The 25,191-nt window shown below is 38.9% G+C and overlaps 1 protein-coding gene across 11 annotated transcripts in view; it reads left to right on the plus strand.

Annotated features, from left to right (window-relative positions):
* EPB41L2 (erythrocyte membrane protein band 4.1 like 2) overlaps positions 1-25,191 on the plus strand; it is a 214,652-nt gene that overhangs the window by 64,968 nt on the left and 124,493 nt on the right. Inside the window, exon 1 of one of the 11 annotated variants that reach the window (XM_060029963.1) lies at positions 16,971-17,217. The exons of the other annotated variants lie outside the window; for them this stretch is intronic. The gene's annotated coding sequence lies outside the window, so the exon portion shown is untranslated. Of the gene's footprint in view, positions 1-16,970; positions 17,218-25,191 lie in introns of those variants that run through there. 11 annotated transcript variants of the gene reach the window in all.

The following is a 25,191-nucleotide window of genomic DNA, read 5'->3' on the forward strand; positions in this document are numbered from 1 at the left end:
TTGCTCTACAATGGTGTGTTAGTTTCTGCTTTATAACAAAGTGAATCAGCCATACATATACATATATCCCTATATCTCCTCCCTCTTGTGTTTCCCTCCCACCCTCCCTATCCCATCCCTCTAGGTGGTCAGAAAGCACTGAGTTGATCTCCCTATGCTATGTGGCTGCTTCCCACTAGCTATCTATTTTATGTTTGGTAGTGTATATATGTCCATGCCACTCTCTCACTTCATTCCAGCTTACCCTTCCCCCTCCCCGTGTCTTCAAGTCCATTCTCTATGTTGGCAGGCGGATTCTTAACCATTGCACCACCAGGGAAGTCCTGTAAATCCTTAAGATAGTAGTACTTAATTTTGGAAATGTTACTCCATAGGGCATTCATGCATTAGATGGACTCACTTGGAAGTTCTCAGTTAGTAGAAAGTCCGTGCATTTATTGCCTAAAGATATACGAGTCAGAAAAGGATAGGCTAATCATTTTGGATGTTTTCCAGTATCATAAAAGCATAATAAGTCTATATTAGAACTGTTAAGAAGCCTTTGAAACAAGTAAAGATCTGATCACATAAGCCCTGGCTTGTCCTTGACAGCTGGCTCACTGATTTCCAACAAGAGCTGATTCTGCTGTGGCCCGACTCCGGTCGTCTGGGGCAGAGGTACACAGGGATTACAGTGTGTGTATATGTCTAGCCATCAGCTGGGCTTGTTTTAGACAGTGATACCAAGCCCTGTGTCATCCCATTCCATCTGTTTCTTTTAAAAATAAATATACAATTGGTACAGGACAGATCCTGTTACAATAAACTCCATGGCAGAAATAAACTTTCTTTACATGGGTATTCCTATATAATTAAAGGTTGAGGTGGGAGGAAACCTTCCCCCTGCGATTGGTGGATATTCAGACCAGTCCTTCTCCAGAAGACAAGAACCTCAAGCCTGGTTCTTATTACTCTAGGATCCAATGGGAAGAATATTACTTTTGATATTAAGATGATAAGAGAGCAGAAACAAATTTCCTTATCTTGTTATAACTGTGCCGTTTTGTTTGTTCATTCAACATTTATTGAATTAGATGTTCTGATATATATAGTTAACATGGAATTACAGGGGATAATGGGAAGAGATAAAAAGGGATTAAGGAGGAGGATATGAGATACCTGAATTATGGCTGAACCCAAATGGCTTGAATAGAACTAGCCAAATTCTTTATAGAGCGTGACTGACTATGGTGGGAGGAAAAGATCAGGGAGATGGTGACAAAGGGGTAGTTAGGTATGGCAGCTAAGTTGATTATTTAGGAGTGCTACATTTTACCCTTTTTGACTAATATATATGTATGTACACACACATTTCTATACATTTAAGTATAATGTATATTTGTGTGTATATCACCTTACATAGGTCAGCTGCAGGTACAGTCCTTCCCTCCCGAAGCACAGACCATACAAAGTCCTGTTGACCTACTTCATCTAGTTGCAATGACATGTCTCATAGAACACGGTGTACTGGTGATGTTTATTCCTCTAGCTTCATTTCCATCCAGATCATTTGTCAGTGATCAGCTGCATTGTTCAGATTTCCCCCCTGGACAGTGCTCTGCCCTGCCCTGTCGCATAGCCATAAATATTGCTCTGGGCATAGCTCATCCTTGAAGTGTGATTCCTGATCAGATCTTACTGCCCCTTGTTCTGTCCCCTGGGAAGAGTGCCTTCATCAGTCACATAGACCTCAGGGCCGTCTTGGGGGAGGGGCTGCATTACTCTTAGCCCATTTGAGTTTGACTTGGCCATTCTTGGCATCCTGCTTTCTCTGCCAGTGGGTATGGCTGGAGAGGTAGCCACTCTCTGCTGGGGTGGTTTGCCATGTACCAGACTTCTCTTTCAGAGCCTTGTGATTTGTGAGAGAGTGTGTGTACCATAAATTCACAAATAACTTGATCCCCATCCACACCCCCAAAGTTTTATTCTGAGTGTTCTGTGGTTTAAAAATCAGCAACAGAGCTATTGTTAGGTTTGGTCACAAACTGCCTGTTTTTAACCTTATACCTAGAAGCTTGGGTTGGATTTTTTTTTTTTTTCTTTTTTTCTTCAAGTGTAGACAGGGGAAGTGGACAGTCTAGACAGAGGAGAGTCAGCATTAATGAGGACACGGAAGCATTTCGTGTTGAGGAGGCTGGTATAGCTGGAGTTCAGGGTGTGTGTGAGAGGGCATGGGAAGCAGAAGACGAACTGCAGATCTGGATTGGAGCCAGTCGGTGCTGAACCCAGGAAGTTATACTGAGGAGTTTGGTCTCCGTACTCCCTGCAGAGCCACTGGAAGCCTTTCAGATATTTTCATCGCTATTATTTTTTGAAGTAAGAGGCATAATTACAAATATCTGTGTTTTAGAAACATTACACACCAGGTTTTCTGAAGAATTACCAGATTTCTCTGGGTATTTGTGCTGGTGATTTTTACCCTCAGTTAAAGGTGTCTGCCCGAGGAAGCCTCCTTTCATATTTCTTTTATTTATGGCTTCTAGGTGACACTTTCAACTCCAGCAGGCACTTGTGTATTTCTGTTCAGTAAATCTGGTGCTATGATTTGGGTGGTATTTATTGTACAAGTGACTAGGATCAAACATTTATTTAACTTAATTTTAATAGTAAATCTCATTGTTACTAGTTCAGTACATTGTTTTTACTACACAATAATAATCTGAAGCTTGGCAACACTGATTTAAGGAGGTGTCTTTGGTATTTGTTGCTCTTTATTATGAGGCAAATTTGTGCCCAGTCTTACTGTGCACCAGGCTGGGCGTTCAAAGATGAGGAAGAAGACTGCGTTGCCGATAAGTTCACAGTAAGGCAAACTGATACCAGGAATTCAAAAATGGTCATTTCAGCAGTAGAAATACCTATAGAGAAAAGGACAACAAAGTGAGCCTGGATGAAGAGAGAGGAAAGGATCAGGAGTGACGCCTGTACTGAGTTTATTTTCTTCTTTTACTGGGATTTTTGTTTGTACTACTTAATGAATATGATTCATCCATCCATCCATTCATTCATTCATTCAAGTGTTCCTTTGGCTACCTTACTGTATGCCAAGTATTGTATTGGGCTCTGAGGGATATGGTTGTAAGATTGCAGTCTTTGCCCCTAGGAATCTGACTGTTCACATGGAGAGGCAGCCAGTCAGTAGCAGAGAGAAGCATTCTGGGGACTGGGAATTGCCCCGCAAAACTGGATAAATAAAATTTTCGTAATCATTTTGCTTAATAATTAATAAAATCATACCACGTATCAAGTATGTGAGAGGGAGAATCCATTTGTAAATTACCTTAATAGTTGTTCAAGAAATATTTGTTGAATGAATGAATGTATCTTTTTTTTTTTTTTTCGGTACGCGGGCCTCTCACCGCTGTGGCCTCTCCCGTTGCGGAGCACAGGCTCTGGATGCACAGGCTCAGTGGCCATGGCTCACGGGCCCAGCCGCTCCGCAGCATGTGGGATCTTCCCGGACCGGGGCACGAACTCATGTGCCCTGCATCGGCAGGCAGGCTGGCTCTCAACCACTGTGCCACCAGGGAAGCCCAAATGAATGTATCTTGTGTAAGAATAGGTTTTTACAAATTGGTATTAATACAAAAGAACATTTGCATCATTTGCTACTGGCTATCCCTTCAGGGAAGGGATACTTTTTTTTTTTCCCCAGTTGAAATTTCCAGGAAGTATAACTGTCCTAGGGTTTCTTTCCAAGCATTTTTCTGAAGCCAGTGGGTGGGTGTATGTTTAGATCCAAGAGAAACAAATTATAACCATGATGTGAACTTTTCACAGTCGTAGAATAAAAGCTTGAAAAAATATTTTTTATGCTTCTCTCTTGCAAATGCTAAATATCCTTTTCTAAAGAGGAGTAAAACAAAGATAACAAGTTAAGCATATTAGGTCTTCATATTGTTCCCACCTCCCCTAGTAATTAGCACAACCCCTCAAAATGTTCATTGATAATTTTTGGCCATAATTTCAAATCTTAAAATTTGGTAGAAAGAGGTACATACGTGGTGAAGTTCAAATAACATTGGACATTGCTGTTTTAAAGAATATAGGCATTTTGGGAGTCAAAGAACAAAAATATTACTATAGCATTAGATTTATGAAGACAAGCAAAATAAAATGTGGGTACCCAATAACAAGAGCTTTCTATTATACAAAAGATAAATAAGACACGTCAAAAGTCTCTTAGCTTAAATTTATTAAATATGAATGTAATTGGGAAGAGGTGAAGGCTTTGTAAACTTTAAAGCCCCTGTAAATGCGTATTTGGTGTAACAGATTAAATTGCTGTCTCCTACCCCCCATATGACTACCAGCATGGTTTGTGTAGGTGTGGAAGGAGACAGCCATGGAAGTGCCCGTTCTACTAGGTTAGCTAATAGAAAGGTAAAGTGGAAATAAGGTAGGAAAGGAGTACCACAGCCTTAAAATGGACATATTTTAGGTTCAAAGCTGCTGGTGTTTCCACGTCATGGACTTTGAGCCAAGATTATCCAGTTTAGTAACAAAAATTTACATGTATAATTAGGTTTTAAGCACCTTCAGGACGTTTACTTACACCCTAACATAGTATATGGACCACAGTTATTTATAGTGTTATGAATTCTTTTTCTAGACTTTCCCCCCCCTTAATCTTATAGTAAACAGAGCACCTCATTTCTGCTGTCTAGGGCCATCTCTTTGATTTGCCATCACAATTCATTCTGTACAAATCACACTTTGCTTCTTCATGCCATTTCTCTTGTTCCCAGTCCTTGTACTTAAAGTAGATTTTTTTGTACACAGCGTAGAATTGGGTCTTACTTTTACCCACTCTGACAATCTGTCTTTTAATTGGTGCATTTAGGCCGTTTACATTTCATCTAATTGCTGGTGGTGTTGTCCAGTACCACGTTGCTCTTTGTTTTCTGTTTGTCCCATCTGTTCTTTCTTTTTCTCTTCCTGCTTTCCTCTGGATTGAGTATTTTTCTTCGAGTCCATTTTATCTTCACTATTGACTTATTCCTTTATACCTCTTTGTTTGTTAACTAATTTAAATTAACTCATTAATTTGTCTCCAAACCCTCTGTTCCTCCTTTGTTAACTATTTCAGTGAATGACATTGCTGCCTAATTAATTGCTCTTTCTTTATCTCTTTCTTGACTCCCGTGTTGCCAAATTCTTATCATTCTACCAGTTGAATATTTCTTGAATTTATCCATTCCTTCCACTAACACCTTCTCTATTCAGATACTATAACGTGCACAAAGCTAAGCTCTCTCATGGTCCAGTTTTGTTTTTTTTTTTAATAAATTTATTTATTTATTTTTGGCTGTGTTGGGTCTTCGTTGCTGTGCGCGGGCTTTCTCTAGTTGTGGAGAGCGGGGGCTACTCTTTTTTTTTTTTTTTTTGCGGTACGCAGGCCTCTCACTGTTGTGGCCTCTCCCGTTGCAGATCACAGGCTCTGGACGTGCAGGCTCAGTGGCCATGGCTCACGGGCCCAGCCGCTCCGCGGCATGTGGGATCTTCCTGGACTGGGGCACGAACCCGTGTCCCCTGCATCGGCGGGCGGACTCTCAACCACTGTGCCACCAGGGAAGCCTGGGGGCTACTCTTCATTGCAGTGTACGGGCTTCTCATTGCGGTGTCTTCTCCTGTTGCACAGCATAGGCTTTAGGCATGCGGGCTTCAGTAGTTGTGGCACACGGGCTCAGTAGTTGTGGCTTGCAGGCTCTAGAGTGCAGGCTCAGTAGTTGTGTTGCACGGCTTAGTTGCTCCGCAGCATGTGAGATCTTCCTGCACCAGGGCTCGAACCCGTGTTCCCTGCATTGGCAGGTGGATTCTTAACCACTGCGCCACCAGGGAAGCCCTCATGGTCCAGTTTTAACTTTGGTAGCCAAAGAAACACAGGTCTCAACATTGACAAAGAATTGACAAACCACTTACGTTTTTACTCTGGTTTCTTGAAAAACCAAAAGGTGGTTCCATTATAACAGCAAAACTTAAAAATTCTTTTCATCACTTTATGAATTTTTCTGATTCTTCCTCATCACAGTTTAAAACCAGCCCTCATACTCCCTCCCTTCAGCCAGTCTCCTCCCAAACAATAAACACCAACTCTCTCAGTTACAGTTTGAGTCTCCCCTGTGTTCTTTGTAGATCTATTCTTTTCTATAGTCATTGAGCCCATCCCACAGTATATCAGTCAAGTTGCTTTCAGAATTGAAATTACAATGGCAGAATTCTTTTTGAGGGAGAGGGAGCAGAGACTGTGGCTACCCATTTGTTAATATTTTATTTTTTAAACATTAATACAGCTATCATTTCTTGTCTGGATAAATATGTAATGTTCTGTCTGGTCTTCGTGGGTTTTTTTTTTTCCCCTCTAGTTTAAGAAAATTTTTCTTCTTCATGTTGTAGTGAGAATAGTAGTTTTAAAGTCCTTTTAGTTTTCTGCTTAAAATTCTTTCATGGTACCACTTTGCTTTTCAGAAGAGGCTCAAACTTTGTGACGTAGCTTTTACCTTATGAGGTTCTTGCTGTTCTAGATTTTAACTTACTAATTGGGTTTCCTTGCTCATATGTCAGGTTTTCTCTCATGTCTAGACTTATGTGCATGTTGCCAGCAGTATTCTACTCTCAAGTCTTCATTTAGATATAGCTTCCTCCGGGTATCTTTCCTTCTATGGTTCTTCCTTCCACTGGGCCCTCTCCTCCCTGTTTAGATAACCTCCCCCCTCTCCGATTGACTTTGCTTTGCCTTTCTCCCTCATCAGGTTATAAGCTCCACAAAGGCAGTTATCACATCTGTGTTCACAATTGTTTGACAGTCAATGGGCTCTTAATTATTTGCTGAATGAATGAATAATTCCTGAATAATCTGATACGGGGTTTCCTATCTTTTCTTTCTTAGCACTTATCTTGCCCTGTTGAGCTGGTTTGTAGCCAGTGTTCCTTAGGTAGATTAACCTAATATACTGAGACTTCCTTTTGAATATTTCCTCATAGAACACATGTAGGTGATGCTGTATCTGCTTGAGTAGGTAGATTCCATCTGCCATGTTTGGTTGTTATAGTACCTTGAACTCCATTCTTGTTATGCAGACTTTTATTTAGTTCTAGCCCTTTTGGATGCTCTGCCAGTCAAAAAGTTTTTTTTTTTTTTTTTTAAGGAAATCCTAGCTCTTAAGATGCTTTTTTCTCTATTACTGTATTACCAAAACTTTCAAGAATAGTCACTTGTTTGGAACTAAGGTAGAAGATTAATAATAGTAACAAATGCTAGAAGTAGGGTTATTCTCTCCCAAATCATCATCTCTTTCTTTGATTTTTGGAATCCTCTCCAGGAACTTAGATGTCACATCATCACTTCAAACTCAGTGTCCCTAAAAGTTCCAAAATCTTGAAACTTCCAGTCTTTTGAGCTGGAAAGCTTGGCATTATTTTTTAGTTGTGCCTCTTCTTTATCTACTGTCTATTTAGACATCAATGCCTATGGATTTTTTTCTCTGAAACTTTTAAAATATCAGTCCTTTATTCACCATTGCTACTGCTGCTTCCACACAAGTCTGTTTTTCTCTTAGCTTTATTGAGGTATAATTGACAAAATTGTAATATATTGAAAGTGTACAACATGATGATTTGATGTATGTATACATTGTGAAATGATTCCTAAAATCAAAGTAACACATCCATCACTTCACAGTTATGTTTTTTTGGCGAGAGAATACTTAAGACCCACTGTCTTAGCAAATTTCATGTATACAGTACACTGTTATTAACTGTAGTCACCGTGGTGTACACTAGCTTCTCAGAACTTATTCATAAGTGAAAGTTTGTACCCTGTGACCAACTTCTCCCTGTTTCCCTCACCTTCATGAACCTTTTTATGTAGCCTTCCATTTAGACTGTCCCTGCTTCTACTATCTCTCCTTTCCAATTCAGGGCCCCCAAATTTATCTTCAAGCAACATTTGGTGGTTATCCTGCTTGGCCGCAGCCAAACATTCGGGGGATTGGAACCCGTGTACACTGCAAGTGGGAATGTCAGATGGTGCAGCCATTTTGGAAGCCAGTCTGGTAGTTCCTCAAAAACCTTAACACAGAGCTATCATTTAACCTGGCTATTCTACTCCTAGGTATATGCCCAAGAGAAGTGAAATCATATGTCCACACAAAAAGTTGTACCATGGGGGCTTCCCTGGTGGTGCAGTGGTTGAGAGTCCGCCTGGTGATGCAGGGGACACGGGTTCGTGCCCCGGTCCGGGAAGATCCCGTGTGCCGCGGAGTGGCTCGGCCCGTGAGCCATGGCCGCTGAGCCTGCGTGTCTGGAGCCTGTGCTCCGCAACGGGAGAGGCCACAGCGGTGAGAGGCCCGCGTACCGCAAAAAAAAAAAAAAAAAAGTTGTACCATGAATGTTCACAACAGCATTATTCATAATAATCCAAAATCAGAAACAATACAAGTGCCCATCAATTAATGAATGAATGAACAAAAATGTGCTATAGCCATAAAATGTAATATTATTGGGGCATACAAAGGAATGAAGTACTGATACATACCACATACATACACAACTTGGATGAACCTTGAAAATAGTATGCTAAGAGAAAGAAGCCAGATACCAAAGGCTGTATATGATATGATTCCATTTATGTGAAATGTCTAGAATAGTGAAGTCTATAGAGACAGAAAATAGATTAGTGGTTGCCTGGGGCTGAGAGTACAAGGTTTCTTTATTTCTGAAGAGTACAAGGTTTCTTTCTTTTCTTTTCTTTTTTTAAAAAAAAGTGATTAAATTGATATAACAAATTCACCATTTTAAAGTATACAGTGCAGTGGTTTTTATTATATTCAAAATGTTGTGCAACCATCACTACTATCTCAGAATATTTTCATCCCCCCAAAAGAGACCCTGTATCCCTTAAAGCAATCACACCTCATTCCCCCTCCTCTTCTGAAACTGCTGTACCATTTTAGATTCCCGCTAGCAGCAGTTAATGAGGGTTCTGATTTCTTCAAATCCTCACCAACACTTGTTATTTTCTTTCTTTTGTTTTTTTCAATAGCCATTTTAGTGGATTTGAGGAGATAATCTCCATGTGGTCTTAGTTCCATTTTCTTTTTCTTTTTTAAAAAAAAGTTTATTTTATTGAAGTATAGTTGATTTACAGTGTTGTATTTATTTCTGCTATACAGCAGACTGATTCAGTTATATATACTTTTTCATATTCTTTTCCATTATGGTTTATTATAAGATCGAATATAATTCCTTGTGTTATACAGTAGGACCTTGTTCTTAGTTCCATTTTCTAATGACTGATGATGTTGAACGTCTTCTCCTACAGTGATTGGCCATTTGTATATGTTCTTTGGAGAAATGTCCTTTGGAGTAATGTTTATTCAAGTCCATTGCCCATTTTTTAGTTGGGTTGTTTGTCATTTTGTTGTTGAGGTGTAAGAGTGCTTTATATATTCTGCATACTAGATACCCTAGTTGAACAGATGGTTTACATTTATTTTCTCCCATTCTGTGGATTGTCTTTTCATTTTCTTGATAGTGTCCTCTGACTCACAAATGTTTTTAATTTTGATGAAGTCCAATTCATATGTTTTTTTCTTTTGTTGCTTGTTTTTTAGGCATCATATTTAAGAATGTGTTGCCAAATTCAAAGTCATGAAGATGTACACCTCTTTTTCTTTAAAGAGTTTTATAATTTTAGCTCCTACATTTTAAGTCTTCGGTTCATTTTGAGTTAAATTTTGTATATAGTGTGGGATAGGGGTTCAGAGTCATTCTTTTACATTTGGATGTCGAGTTGTCCTAGTACTATTTGTTGGAAAGACTGTTCTTTCCCCACTGAATGGGCTTGGCATCCTTGTCAAAATCAGTTGGCTATAGATATGTGGGTTTATTTCTGGACTCTCAATTCTGTTCAATGACTGGTATCTAGCCTTATTGCCCGTACCATACTGTTTTGATTACTCTAGCTTTGTAGTAAGTTTTGAAATCAGGAAGTGTGAATCCTCTCACTTTGTTCTTCTGTTTCAGGATTAGTTTGGCTGTCTGGACTCTTGCAATTCCATATGAATTTTTGGATTAGCCTGTTCATTTCTGTAAAAAAAAGGGCCGTTGGAATTTTGATAGGGATTACGTTGAATCTGTCAGTCAGTTTGGGGATTATTACCATCTTAACAATATTAAATCTTTGAATCCATAAACATGGATTTATTTACGTCTTTGATTTCTTTGAACAATGTTATGTATTTTTCAGTGTACAAGTTTTATGCTTCCTTGGCTAAATTTACCCCATGTATTTTATTCTTTTTGATGCTAAGTGGAGTTATTATTTTTGGATTTTATTGCTTATGTATAGAAATGTGACTGAGTTTTTGCATATTGATCTTATATCCTGAAACTTTTCTGAACTACTGTTAGCTTTTTAAAATAGATTCTTTAGGATTTTTTATTTATACAGTCATGTCATCTGCAAATAGAGATAGTTTATGTCTCCCTTTCCTATTTGGATGCTTTTTTATTTTTCTTGCCTATTTGCCCTGGCTTGACCTTTTCTTTTTTGGAACCTGGCTTGAACTTTAAAGTACAAAATTGTATAGAATGATGAAAGGTGGTGAGAGGGGGCATCTTGTCTTGTTCCTGATCTTAGGGGGAAAGCTTTCAGTCTTCACCATTTACTATTACGTTAGCTGTGGGGTTTTTTTAGATAACCTTTGTCATGTTGAGGAAGTTTCCTTCAATTTTTATTATTTCTATTTGTTTTTACTTTAATTTTTTTAGTTTGAGTGTTTTTTTATCATGAAAGGATGTTGGATTTTGTCAAATACTTTTTCTCTCTATTGAGATGATCATGTATTTCTTTCTTCCTTCTATTAATATGATTTATTACATTGATTGAATTTCACATGTTGAATCACCCTTGTATTCCTAGAGTAAATTACACTTGCTCATGGTGTGAGATCCTTTTAATATCTTGCTGGATTTGGTTTGCTAATATTCTGTTGAGGACTTTTGCCTCTATATTCATTAGGAATATTGGTTTATAGTTTCCTTTTTTGTGTGTGACATCTTTGTTGTGTGTGACATCTTTGTTTGGCTTTGGTATCAGGCCTCATAGAATGAGTTGGGATGTTTGGGGTTTCTTTTTGGGTTGATGAAATGTTCTAAAATTGTTCGTTGTAATGTTTGCACAACTGAGTATCCTAAAAAACATTGACTTGTAAGCTTAAAGTGGGTAACTTGTATGGTATTTCAATAAAACTATTACCACCCCCCCCCCAAAAAAAAACACTACCAAAACAAAACTTTAGGCGAGGTGACCTATGTTTTTTAGCCTAGAGTCCTTATACTGGTCTTCAAAGCCCTCAACAGTCTTCCCAGCTATCATATTTCAACATTACCTCTGACTTACCTTTGTATGTGACTGATCCAGTGATAGTAGTCAACCCACTGCCCTGCTCACTGCCTCCCCAGACCTCCAGAATATCTTGGGCATCTTGCTGCTTCACTTGCCCAAGGACTGTTCTCGCCTATTTTGAATGTCCCTGTCTCTCTTTCCCATCGAGGACAATCTGTCCTTTCTTGCAAAGTTCTGTTCAAATTTTTTCTATTTACCATTCTAGCCTGCAGTTTTCTTAGTCCCAAATCCCTACATTAGATGGTTATGTTATCTCACTTAAAAAGTTGTTATGCGTGATCTGGAATGTGTAAGTTTCCTTAGAAGAATGGGACGGAATATTTGAAATCAGAACTGCTTTGGGAAATCTGATATATGTGTTTGTAGTGCCCATAGACATTATACTTTATGTATTTACAGTTAACTCACAAGTTTATAGGGATGGCTTTTCATTTGCACTTCTCTGGTCTTCCCAAATAGTTCTCAGAGCTTTGAAGAAAGGCATGATATGGTATACCTAGCCATTAACATTATGTGCCAGGTAAGTATCTGTTGAGTTATATGTATGTGTTTGGAAGAAAGATCCAGAATTTTCACTTGTGCTTTACAGTTTTCCTTATGTAGTTCTAAAAAATATTTTTTAAGAGAGTGTATTGTATTAGAGTAGAAACAGTTGAGTAAAGTCCTGTGTGAAGCCCACGTGCAAATGTGAGGCATAGGTAGTGAGGCTGTTCATGTAAAGGCTGCATTTTGGTATTTAGTGAAGTATAGCTGGGAATTTGCATGAGCATTGTGTTGTAATGTAAAGAATATATAATGTGTTGGAGTTGTACCTAATTGATTTAAGATAAAATAGAATTGGCTTCAAACCTGAGGCATCTGTCTCCTACATAGTAATTGGAGGTTAAGCCAGTATCCAGGTTCAGGTTTGTCTACCTCCAGGATTGACAATCCAGGTTCAGGTTTGTCTAACTCCAGGACTGACAATTAACTACTGTAGTATTTTGCATTCCATGCTTATTAAGGGAAGTTATTTCATTTCTCTGAGCCTCACTTTATTGACGTATAAAATGAACTTGATAATAATTACTGTGCAGAGACGTTTTGAGGCATAAATAAGGGTGTTTGTAAATAACTCAGCAGAGAGCTTGCTCACAAAATAGGCAGGCCTGTTAATCCCAGTAAAATATTTTGTTTACTTCAAAACAATTCCAACAAAAGAGATTTTGAAAGCATATCTGAAACTTACACAGAGAAACTTGCTTATCTCGTGGCTTTAGCATATTGACTTCTTTGCTTTACATTTTGGCACAGTTTTCAGTGTTCTATTTCTCTAGAATTTAGATAATTTTCCAAGTAAGTCATTTGTTAGTAATTTCTTCCACTCTCATCTCTGTTGTTGTTCCTAATGTGTTATTGTCAGAAAAGTAATAAAATTATACCTTCTGTCATTAACCTCCCTTCTGAAGAATTTGAGAATATCTCACAGTTGTGGTTAACTGCAACTGTTACATACTTAAGCCTTAGGTTTTGAAGTTTCTGGAATGAAGTTTAGGAAGGCTGATTTTTTTTTTTTTCTTAATTTGTTTTGGTTGGAAGCCAGTAAGAATGAACTAGAGAAGTGGTTAGTGGTTTTCATCTTGGGTGCAGACATATTTGTATAAGAGTATTTTGTTGATGTTGCTATAGAAACGTAGTCAAAACTCCAGCTTGGAAAGCATCACAAATAAAGTATTGATTTGGTTACTTGAATTGTTTTTCTTATGTTGGGGTTATACCTAATTGATTTCAAAAGGTCTTTGACTTTTTTATTCTTAGCTGTCACAAATATCCAGATATCAAAAGTTCAAGTCAGCATTGAGAATATTAACACTAACCATCTAAATTTTTTTGGTCACTGCTACTCCTTAGAGATTTGGGGAAAAAATTCTGTTAAGGCAAATCCAAATTTCCTGTTTGTGATGGTGATGGGTTGTAATTTAAAAAATGTGTATATCCTTGTATTATAGGATAGTTTTGGTTCAGTTGGGGATTTTTCTTAATGGAAACCATATATAGATACTTTTTTCAAGGTTTATTTATATTTTCTTTTATAAATTTATTATGAAGTTGTACTTGCATGTTGTCTGTTTTAGCTTTTTAATAAAGCTACAATTTTGGATCAGGAGAAAGTGATTCTACTAAGCAGTTTGTAGGGGAAAATAGCTCTGCTTCTGGCTTTCATAGACTCTCTTGCTCAAAGGAAGGACTGCTATTGAGTCAGTTATAACTGCAGTGGAAGATGTCTTGCAGCTGTGCCTTTTTGGTTTTGTTCCAGAGATAGTATTTGTGTGTACTGTCAGAATGTCTTAAAGACCCACCCTGGAAAGGATTCAACTCTATAAAAGGAGTTTTGTTTTATAAGCTTTCACATATTCTTATGGGGTTCTGGTGGTGACCGTGGTCTTTATTGTCTTGTCTTTTAAACTGACATCTTATTGAGACATAGGCTTCACAGTTTGAGAATAGGAATTACAGTTATAGTTATTGTATCTTGTAAAATAGATTTAGCCAAGCCCTTGGCACATGCTATAATTAAAGCAAAACAAAATACCCCTCTCCAAACCTTGTGATTTCAGTGACTTATTTTTTAGCTTCTTTTTCTGCCTCTATACAGAAGATATGAAGATAGCACTCATTTTATTATATTCTTGGTAATTTAATAGATGTTGATTTACAAATCAGTTTATATATTAGAAGATAGCAGATTATGTGGGGCACGCCAAGGTTTGAAATGTTTACAATGCCAATAACTTGTCATGTTGAAAATTGTTCAGTTTAACCCGTCTTGAATCCTATGTTGACATGAATGCTAAGAGAATTACTAATGAATGTATTTTAGGAGATTGACTATATTTTCTCTTGTCTTGTTTTATTTTCCCCCTCTTTTAAATGCTCCAAAGTTATCAAAGTTATTTGGGAAGGAGAGTAGGACTCCAGGTGCACTGCTGTCTTTCTAGCTTTCTTAAACCTCTTCCTCTTCCAGCCCATGTATATTTCCAGTTACCTTCTCTTTGGTCTCCAGGCTAGAGGTGTCCCTCCTGCTGTCCAAGACTAAACTCTTCTCTCGAGGTTTTGATCGTTTTTCTTTCTCTTCTAAACTACCTGACGTTCATTTTCCTTTTTCTCCTTTGTATCTTAAACCTTTCCCTACTTTGTCTTTCCTACCAAAAGCCTGCACCAAACAAAACAACCAGAACATCTCTGGTACATATATATCTTCCCGCAACCTGAACTTCTTCTTCTTCTTTTTTTTTTTTAAATTATCTACACAGTAGTCTATTTTTAAAAATAATTCTTTATTTATTTTTGGCTGTGTTGGGTCTTCGTTTCTGTGCGAGGGCTTTCTCTAGTTGCGGCAAGCGGGGGCTGCTCTTCATCGCGGTGCGCGGGCCTCTCACTATCGTGGCCTCTCTTGTTGTGGAACACAGGCTCCAGACGCGCAGGCTCAGTAGTTGTGGCTCACGGGCCTAGTTGCTCCGCGGCATGTGGTATCTTCCCAGACCAGGGCTCGAACCCCTGTCCCCTGCATCGGCAGGCAGACTCTCAACCACTGTGCCGCCAGGGAAACCCTGCAGTGCTTTTATCTTTCATGATTCCGTGCCCTTCACTTAGTGTTCCAATGGTGAGGGGTGTGCTTCTACCCGCTTACAATCGGCCCAGTAAGCTCCCCCTTCTCCTTCAAGGTCAGCTCAAATGTCACCTCGGGATGCTTCCCTCGTCAAGTCAGTTGTATTGTTGAAATGTTTATGCCTATATTTTAGCTCTTATTCTCTTTGGGATATAGTTATTTATTTAAATACTCTTTTGCGCTGCTGGAGCCAAGTTTTACACAGGTGTGTATTGTCAGCAGCTATCAGTAGGCAAAGAGCAGTTCCTCATTGGATGAACAGATCTTAGCAAAACCTGAAAGTACAGAATTCAAGATCTCATAGGCACAGGTAATGGTGAATACTCTAGCTTAATGTTGTTTATTGTTTATGTTGTAAATATAAATGTTGTATCTTGGTTTATTGTTTTGGATGGGCAGGGGCTGTGGCTTGAGAATGTATTAGCACTTGTGCTTAGGGTTTTCTTTCATAATCCAAGTTCGGAGGGGTAAGTTTTAAAGATGAAGCTACGGAAAGAAAGGAGTGGAGCTACGGTTTCAAATTATGGAGCTAATAAAGGTGTGGAGGGTTGGAAGTACACTGGATTCTCAGACAAGTGCCCAAACCATGTAGATGGCAGATATCAGGCTGAAGGTTGGCTATGATGCAGGTGAAGTGAGGAGGAGACCCCTAGATGGGGTTGTACCTCCCTAGGGCATGACGTGTAGCTGTGCACTGCGTGTTGCATACACCTTAACATTTCCCTGGCTTGTCTCAAGTGTTCAACTTTCTACAACATGTTTTTGAAAAGAACTTGTGTTGACAGGTTTGATGTTTATGTGGTTCTAGTAGGGAGTCTTGGAAATCGTAGTGGCCATTTTAAAGGGAAAGAAAGAAAAGAAGGGAAAGGATGGAGGGTAGATTAGGGTGGGGGAACAGTTTTCCTTCTACAAGTTGAGTAAAAAACCTAAATAAATGGTCGAAGATTACTATAGGTTAATATTTGACTTGTAAGAATAAATGTAATGATATATTCAACCATTTTGAGGAGAAAGCCTAGATGAATGTTTTTGATGATTGAAATTCTGTGTTTAATAGTAATTTGCATTCATTTAGCATTTTGCACTTTACCGGTAGCTATTGTGGTGGCTATCCTGTGATGCTCACAAGAATCCAATTATATTGGCAGGTTATCTCCTGGTACCTTCGTTTTACAGACTTCGTTAGCTAAGTGACAACATGGAGATACGTCCAGACTGTTGGAGCATGAATTTAATGTTGCTGCAGATTGGGAAGAGTAAATAATTTCTCGGCAATGACCTCTTTATTTCGGAAACATAATTTTGGGGGGAGTGGGAAGGTGTAGGATTTTTCTTGGGTCTAGAGGGTGGGGCAGAGTTGGGGAGCTTTTGGGGTCTGCTGGATGTCTAGCATCAGGGCTCTCTGTTTCTTCTGGGCCTTGGACAGCCATAAAGGCTCTCTATTGCTGGTTGTCTCCTCAACAGTGTCTCGTCCCTTTCCTTCACATCCGGGCAGGGCAGTCTGCAATAGGGAAAGGCAATGGAATTATTAGGCAGAATCTGACATCTATTCTGGGTTCTGCTCCTGACTTACTGTGTAACCTGGACAAGTAACCTAACTTCTGGGTTTCAGGTTCCCCGTGTATGAAAGGCAAGAACTAGAGGTACATAAATGCTGAGATCTCTTTTGGTTCTATATTTCTTTATTCTATAAGAACCCCATTTTGCTCAGTCATATGTAGGGTGTTGCACAGGTGCTAGTATGATCTTTGTTTCTGCTTTGCATGTGACGGGCTTTGTGATAAGTACTTTTATTTTTTAATCTGTAAGGCAAGGAGGGTCATTACCACGTTATTAGCCGTAGCATTTGTTCATCTTAAATGTGAGACGAATGAGCCTAAACATTGTAATCCCGTAATGCCTTCTTTGTCCTCCCCAAGGGAATTGTCCACTTTGCTGTGTCTTTCCTGTACCTCTGTTATAGCCCTTATCACATGTGGTATAATTATTTGTTTATATATCTGTCTTCCCTGCTAGACTGTGAATTCCCTGAGGGCTGGTGTGGGGAAGAACTTTCCAGTCCTAAGGGCTTAGACCAGTGTCTGGAGTGAAGGAGGAACTCAGCAAATGTTTCTTAGACGTAAGTGGAATGAAAATAATACATTTTAAAGTAAATGCTGGATTACTGTACTGGTCTGAATGTGTAATTCTAATAGTGATGCTTTTGAGTTTTGAAGTTAAAAAAAAAAGGGGGGGGTGGATTAGTTATTGCTTTGTCCTAACACTTTTTAGATGGTTTCAAAACATTAACTTTTTTTTAGAGATTCCCAACCGCCATCCCTTTATTCTTTTTCTTCCCTCCTGTACCTGCTCTCTCTCCAAACCCCCTGTAAAAATCTGGGGTCATACAGAACTTTTCTTTCCCAGAGTCTCATAAATCTGTAATACTTTCTAATGTTACATTTTACAAAATGTGGTAGGAAAGAGACTTTGTGAATGGCTTATGTGCAGTTGTGCAAATTATTCTGGGTTTAGAGCCTGAGAGAAGTTAAACCGCGCTGGTGTGTGGTCAAAAGATAACTTCGGCATAGCCGTGGAAGTAGTGTAGTGGTTGTTTTGTTTTTTTGTTTTTTGTTTGGTTTGTTTTTTTCTCTTTTGTTGACACCAGATAGCAATGATCCTACGAAACGTGGACTGTTAGAAAATTCCATAGACCAGTTGAAGTTCATCCAGATTGAGAGAGTCGTAAAACTTTTCTCCATGTTTATTCAGGAAGGATAGTCTTGCATGATGATTGGTATATAGGAAGGTTGGATTCTCTGTAAAATCAGTAGAGTCAGAAACAGAGGGGTGGTTTTCTATTTTTTGCAGTACTTTTTAGGTTATTTTAGGGTTATGCCAGAAAGTTGTGTTTGCTTTTTTTCTGGTTTGACAGATGATGATTGCTTCTCAAATGGAGGCTGGATGAATAAAGGTGGGAGACTGAAAGGAACCATCTTCCTCATTGTCTTTGTGTGACTCTGAGAACTTTATTTTCTGCACAGAGTTTGTGTCCCTTATGGTTTTGGAGCTTTGAGTGACCATCAGGTTATTCCATCCTCCACATCTTATTCAGTTCCATTCCTTTTCCTCTAAGGCAGGAAGTAGGACATATATATATTTATTTATTTATTTACTTAACTTATTTATTTGGCTGCGCTGGGTCTTAGTTGTGGCACGTGGGATCTTCCTTGCCGTGTGAGGGCTCTTTTAGTTACCGCATGCAGGATCTAGTTCTCTGACCAGGGATCGAACCCAGGCCCCCTACCTTGGGAGCTCAGAGTCTTAACCACTGGACCACCAGGGAAGTCCCAGGACACTTTTAAAAAGTCAAGAAATTATGATACTGGGTTTGATTCTGTTTACACATCAAACTCACATATACAAATGTAGGAAACCCCTCCTCCCCCCCTGCTCCCAGCCAACTCCCTTGAATACTTAAAATATAATATTCTGAGGATAAACGTCTAATTTCCCTTTTTAATGGAGCAACAAAACAGTGTCAAAACGAGGCTATTTAGGATCTTTCTAAGACAGGTGTAATGGATACACGTTCATATGAACAATTTTTTTATATTTAGACATTTGTGGATGTTTCAGCATAAGTATTTTATGTACTTTAACGTGTTTAAAATCTTATTGGAAATAATTTAAATGACACTGGACCTCGTTTGTATTCAGTAACTTCTCTGCCAGTAACCCACTGAGTAACCTTATTTATAAGTTATTTCACTTCTTTGGGTTTAATTTACTCATTTGGAAAGCAAGGGTGTTGAAATTGAGGTAATGCAGCATTGGTGGAAAAGTGCATTGGCTTTGGAAGGTAACTATGCTCCCCACTGTACCACCAGCGCCACTAGTAGGCTTTGAGGCAGACCAAATTGGTGTAAATTCTGGCTCTACCACTTATTGGGTATATGAGTTTGGAAACTCATTTAAATTCTCTGGGTTCTCTTTTATCCACTGTATTAATGGTTTGTTCTTTTTCCAAAACATAGTGCCACAGAACTCACCTTCTGTCTTAATTCTCTTAACCTTTGTTCGAACAATGAGATTCTGATGTCTTATGGGCAGGATTGAAGCCAGCAGAAGACCTTGAGCAGTAGCGTTGGGTTCTATAATTAAGAAAGTAGCTGCCTTAGTCAGCTTGGGCTTCCGTAACAAAAGGCCATATACTCTCTTGCTTAAACAGCAAGTCTGTTTCTCATGCTTCTGGCGGCTGGAGGTCCAAGATCAAAGTACCAGCGTGGTCAGTTTCTGGTGAGGACCCCCTTCTTGGCTTGTAGGTGGTTGCCTGATCTCTGTGTCCTCACATGGCGAGATGAGAGAGAGCGAGAGAGAACGAGCAAGCTGTCTGGTGTCCCTTCTTAGGCGACTAATTCCATCACGATGACCCTACCCTTATGGCCTCATCTAAATCTAAGTATCTCTCAAAGGTCCCATCTCCAGCTACTATCACTTTGAGGGTTAGTGCTTCAATACATGAATTTTGGGGAGATGCAGTTCAGTCGATGGAAGTAGGGGAGTTAGGAGGCACAGGGGTGATGAGAGATGCCTGGGACAATTGTAGAGATCTACCAATGTCAGCTTCACTGGATCCAGTGCTCATGTCAGTAGTTCTGAGACTTCTGCATTCTATGGAGCAATACATTTTAGAAAAAGGTTTGGAGCCAGTATTTTTCCAAGTAAGCATATTGAAGTAAATGCCATTCTACTGCGGTTTTTATTGAAAAAATACAGCATTTAAACAATGTAGGAGGAATACAGTCTGAATAAAAGATGCTTTGAATTGAATAAAATTGGCTCTACTAAAAAAATCACCAAATTGCCCTTTTGTGAACCAGTGAAAACTTTGTGGTGGGTGGATAGTGAAGTTTACTTCCATTATATAGAATGTCTTTTTTTTTTTTTTTTTTTGTGATACGCGGGCCTCTCACTGTTGTGGCCTCTCCCATTGCGGAGCACAGGCTCCAGACGCGCCGGCTCAGTGGCCATGGCTCACGGGCCCAGCGACATGTGGGATCTTCCCAGACTGGGGCACGAACCTGTGTCCCCTGCATCGGCAGGCGGACTCTCAACCACTTGCGCCACCAGGGAAGCCCTTTTTTTTTAAATTTAAGTTTTATGTTTGTTCATTTTGACAGAGGTTAATCTCTTCAGAGCTGCTACTGAAACATATTTTCATTAAGTTCCTGTAAAGCAAACCTTACCTTTTCTCTAGGAGCGATATCTTGTTTATTTAAGTATCTAATGTGTTTTGTTCGTAATAAAAAACACCTTTCTTTTATTTTTTTTTTTAAGACTATGGTAGGTTAATGTGAACATATAATACTCATTGACTTAAGAATTGTTTGTTAGGGGAGCAGTGTGGTACAGTAGCAGGGTCAAGTTATACAAATGCGTACGTGGATCCAGCCATAAAGGGTCTGACTATCTTGGTCCTGATTTGTTAATGTAAATATCTATTCTGGGGGAAAAAACAAGCAGAATTTAAATTGCGGAAATGTAAAGGGGGGGTGTGTTGGTATTGTAGAATAAAGGAAGATAGGTTGTTTTTCAGATCTCTCTGACCTGAATCTTAAAATATTTCCTATAGTGACTTTAAGTTTTTGCTTCCATATGTAGTTGTATTATGACAAATGGATGTAGGATTACCTTTTGTATCCATCATTGCTCAGTTTAGGATGACAGTATAATAATAAAACAGGGCTTTATCAACTTTGTAACTATATGATGATACCTATAAATCTAGATTAAAATGAGCCTCCATTTAAATACTGTGAGTGAATAAGCAAATTCTTTTACAAATGAATCAAAATCCAGTTTTCAATATTTAAAAATGAAATATCTATATATTTGAGTGGTTTTTCAATACCAAAATGTATATATCAGTTTATAAATAAAGCTGATTAGACTATATGTGGTACACATGTATCAGTACTTTTGGTGTCTATTTATGGGTGGATTAAAATGACACGAAATAAAAACAAAGTTGAGGGGTGCAAACCCAAAGCAATGTAAACGCGATACAAAAAAATGAGGAAAGAATTCCTAGCAGTAGTAGAATAGTAAGTAAGCAATTATAATCATAGGATTACAATTGTACCGTTAAAACTATTCTTTATGTAAAATGTTCTTCCTTTAGTGGGTAGAACCGGCAGCAGGAGGATGACTGTTTCTTTGACCCATGTGGATTTTCTAGCTGAGGAATGAAGTAACTTGGAACCTAGCTGAGCTTTTCTACTGAGCATGCCCTTTTCCAGCAGGGTCTGGCCTGGGTGGGGCCGGTCTTGCTCATTAAGCTGTTGGAAGCTGGATTTCCATCAGCTTTCGAGTCTTCTAATGACAGGGAACAGCAGACAACGGGCTCGATGTACTTTTTTAAAAGCTGAGTATGTATTTGAAGGGGGAGATTTTTAGGAAATTTCTGTTGTAGCAGTTAGGTTTGGTGATACATGCTTGTTTGTTTTTGCTTTTGAAGAAAGTTTGCCTTTGGGACTATCAGTATCTAGGAGACTGAAAATTTGGATAATACTAATGTACAGAGTAGATGGAATCTGATTATGTGTACTATCTGGCAAGGGAATATATTCAGTTATATTTGAACCAAGCACTGTGAAACGTACGTATGTACTTTTAGACCATTTATTTGCAAAATTCAAATGTTAAATTTTGTTAGGTTATCTTTAACATAATTGCTTTTTTAGGTTTGACCTATGAGAATAATGAAGCCAGCTGGTTTTATATATTTGCCCTGCTGTTTCACAACTGATTTGTTCAGTGGTACAGTACACTATACGAAAGTTAATTATTCCTAAAGCACAGTGAGGACTATATGTAAGGTTAATAGTGTACAGTTTATTTTTTTTAACATGTTAAAGGATGATAGATTTCTATTTAATTAGCACGAAGATGAAGCATTTTATAAATTAACTCCTTTGATTAAAAAAATGTATTGTGGCTAGCAGAGATTTGAATTTGTTTTTAGAATCTGCAGATGAGTGGCCATTAAGAACTATCAAGAATTGTACATTGTTTTAATGCTGTCACAGCCTAAGTAAATATTAATTGAATAATAGGTATCAACATCTTTTACTGAATATTTAATCTGTTGTTACATTGAAGAAATGTGAAAACTCACCGTGTTGCCCAGATTCAAGCATCCAGACTTAGAAAAAATCGTCTTTATGCTTTTTCTTGATATACTTTACCAGTCTAACAACCTTCCTTCAAAAAGAACCTTGCTTTGATGCTACTTTCTAACAAAGTGAAAAGCAGTACTACTGTGATGGCCAGATGACCTCTGTAAGTTCCTTCTTTATTGTTGACACTGCAGGGAATGTTTTTATAAGACTGAGGTAATTACCTAGTATTTTTTTGGGGGGTGCATGTATCCTTGTGAAGTTTAAGTTTTCTATTTTTTAGGTTCAACAAAGAATTGTCTTTTCAAATTATTGGCAACTCGGGTGAGGGAATAGATGACTGTGGAGTTGATGCTGATGATCTGGACAGCCATTCATAGGACCCGCACCTCCCCTGTGGACCATCTCCTTTGGAGTGTTCCATTGCACGTTGTATGGTATATTGATGACCTATAGTTTAACGTCATAGCTGGATCACAAAGTTGGAAAGGGAAATTTTAAACTTTGACATTTTGTTGGCTTGAAATTTTTGGTGGATTCCAAGGGTTGAATGCCTGGCGTATTCTCCAGCAGACTCCTCCACCAAATCACGTTTACAGATGTTGAATTTTGAGAATCTTACCTCCAAAGAAACAAATATATTTAGCCAAAGTAAAAACTCGTTCGGGCCAGCCCCACCTAAAAAGTAGTTATTTGAAGCTTTTGCTGAGTAGTTTTGAACTAAACCAATGCTCACAGTAGAACTACTTGGGGGAAAAAAGTTTTTAAGCATTCCAAATGGAATGTCTGTAATTCCATTGTAGTTACAGCTTTTCCCGCCTGGTGAAAGTTGCTTTTATCATACCAGGCTTGTAGGGTCCACATGCTAACAGTCTACGGCACCTTCTGCTGACCAACTGGAAGACTGGCGTCAACACTGGGATCTGCTTACCTAAGCGAGAAAAATCGTTCAGTTTATAGTCTCATATTTTAAAAATACATGCTATGCGTTGACATAACTCTTTGGCAGTGCTGTAAATATTGTAAAATGGCAGAAGAGCTAATGACCAAAACTTAAAAAGTGAATTCTGTATTTGACAAGGTTTAGATATTTACGCCTGTCAACTGCAGCATTCCAAAGCTTATGGAGAAGAGGATTTGAAAGCACGAGATCAGTGTAGGCTCCAGCCTGGTGGCCTTGTCATAGTGTGGGGAGTTGATTGAGTCTGACAGGCTTTTGTCTTATGACCTATTAAAGTGCAGCGTCTGCAGCCTGTGCATTTATCCTGTGCAGTTAACCTTGGTGGATTTGTCGTTAGCTTATTTGGGAAAAGCCTGCCGAACTGCTGTCATTTTTCTAGCTAAAGAATTTAGAGTTCGATTCATAGAAAAATAGTATTAGACTGGTTGTAGATTACCAGTTAATACTAAGTGAGTTTACCGATGGGGCTGAGTAGGGATCCCATGCAGAAGGTAGTTGTGGGATGAGCTCAGACAAAGTATACTCCCTGGTATCTGTAACCACCAGGAGGGAATTTTGGTGGTGTTTTTGCTCTGTTTTGAGCCTGGTTATGACATTATCAGAAGAAACTGCACATAAGTGTATTTTTCTTCTCTCTAGAATGTTCTGTTTAATGATGGTGGTCCAAATAAATGCTCCCCGAACACTAGAAACATCACAAAAGACATCGAGAAGCCACCGGATGCATAACAACAGTGCACTGGGAACATGCAGTTACTCATCTGCACAGAAGATTCCCCCCTTCATGGGCACAGAGGAGCAGATGCTGGGCAGGGGAGGGGTGTAGACAGGAAACATGACATCCTTGCGCTGGTCAAGCCAATTTTATTCCTGCCTTTCCCTATAAGTGAGGAAACTGCTGACCAAGATTGGAGATGCTTGTGTGTGACCAGCTTAGGAATTTAGTAAGAATCTTCCCATTCTGTTTTACTCTCCTTTGAAAACATTTCCTCAACTTTCAGAGAAATCTGTTTCCAAGTTCCCTGTTCCAACTCCTCCAGCAGAGAATTTAGGAATAATCTTTTTGGCCTACCTGCATAGGCACCAGTTGTTAGCAAAAGACAGCTTTTTGTTTTAACTCCACGCTGAGGAGAAGAAGGATAAAAAGCTAGCAAGGTTTCCTAAGGAACTATTAGGAAAAACTATAAGTTGTTTTTTTAATAGATACTTGATATACTTCTTAAAAGGTGTCTGGCTGCTCTAAAAGCTTAGGTTTTGAGCTTGTCCCACTTTGGAGAGCAGTCTGTACAGGGTAAGAGGTGGGTTTGTGAAGTATGCTGAATCGGAGGTTAGCAGAAATTGGTTTCTTTGAGGATATAGAGATAATCTTAAACATCATATGCCAGGAAATGAGTTTTATTTTAGGTTATCTTAATGCTGCTGCTAAGCTGGAATAGACTGGAAGGCTTTTGCACCCAGACTGTTCTGAGGCCAGAACTATGTGACAGGGCAAGGTGACACCGTCACTTGTGGCAGTGTGACATTCGGGTTGTCTCCAAGGAAGCCGACCACTTGTGCTGGGTTCACTTAATGCGTAAGATATTTTAATGCGTAAGTATTGCCTTCCTACTAAAGTGTTTATGGGCTTCAGTTTGTGCAGACTTCTGCTCAGTGAAAACTTTGTCTCCATATCTGCTCCTTTGTACCTCATCTACCCAGGGTCAACTGCCATTCTCCACAATCACTGCTATTTTCTATATGCATATACAGGCAAACATGTGCATGTGGGTTCACATATTTACACCTCCCACACGCTTTGCTTTCAACCCACAAGGTGTGGCATATCATATGTGCCATCTGAATCTTGCTTTCTGTGCTTAACATGGTAACTTGGAGATACTTCTGTAACAGGAGTGGAAACCTTCCTCTTTTTAATTCTTTATAGCTGCACAGTATTCTGTCGTATGAATTTAGCATAATGTCACCTATTGAT

Source organism: Delphinus delphis, chromosome 14 (assembly GCF_949987515.2).
Source record: "Delphinus delphis chromosome 14, mDelDel1.2, whole genome shotgun sequence".
NCBI classification, from domain to species: Eukaryota; Metazoa; Chordata; class Mammalia; order Artiodactyla; family Delphinidae; genus Delphinus; species Delphinus delphis.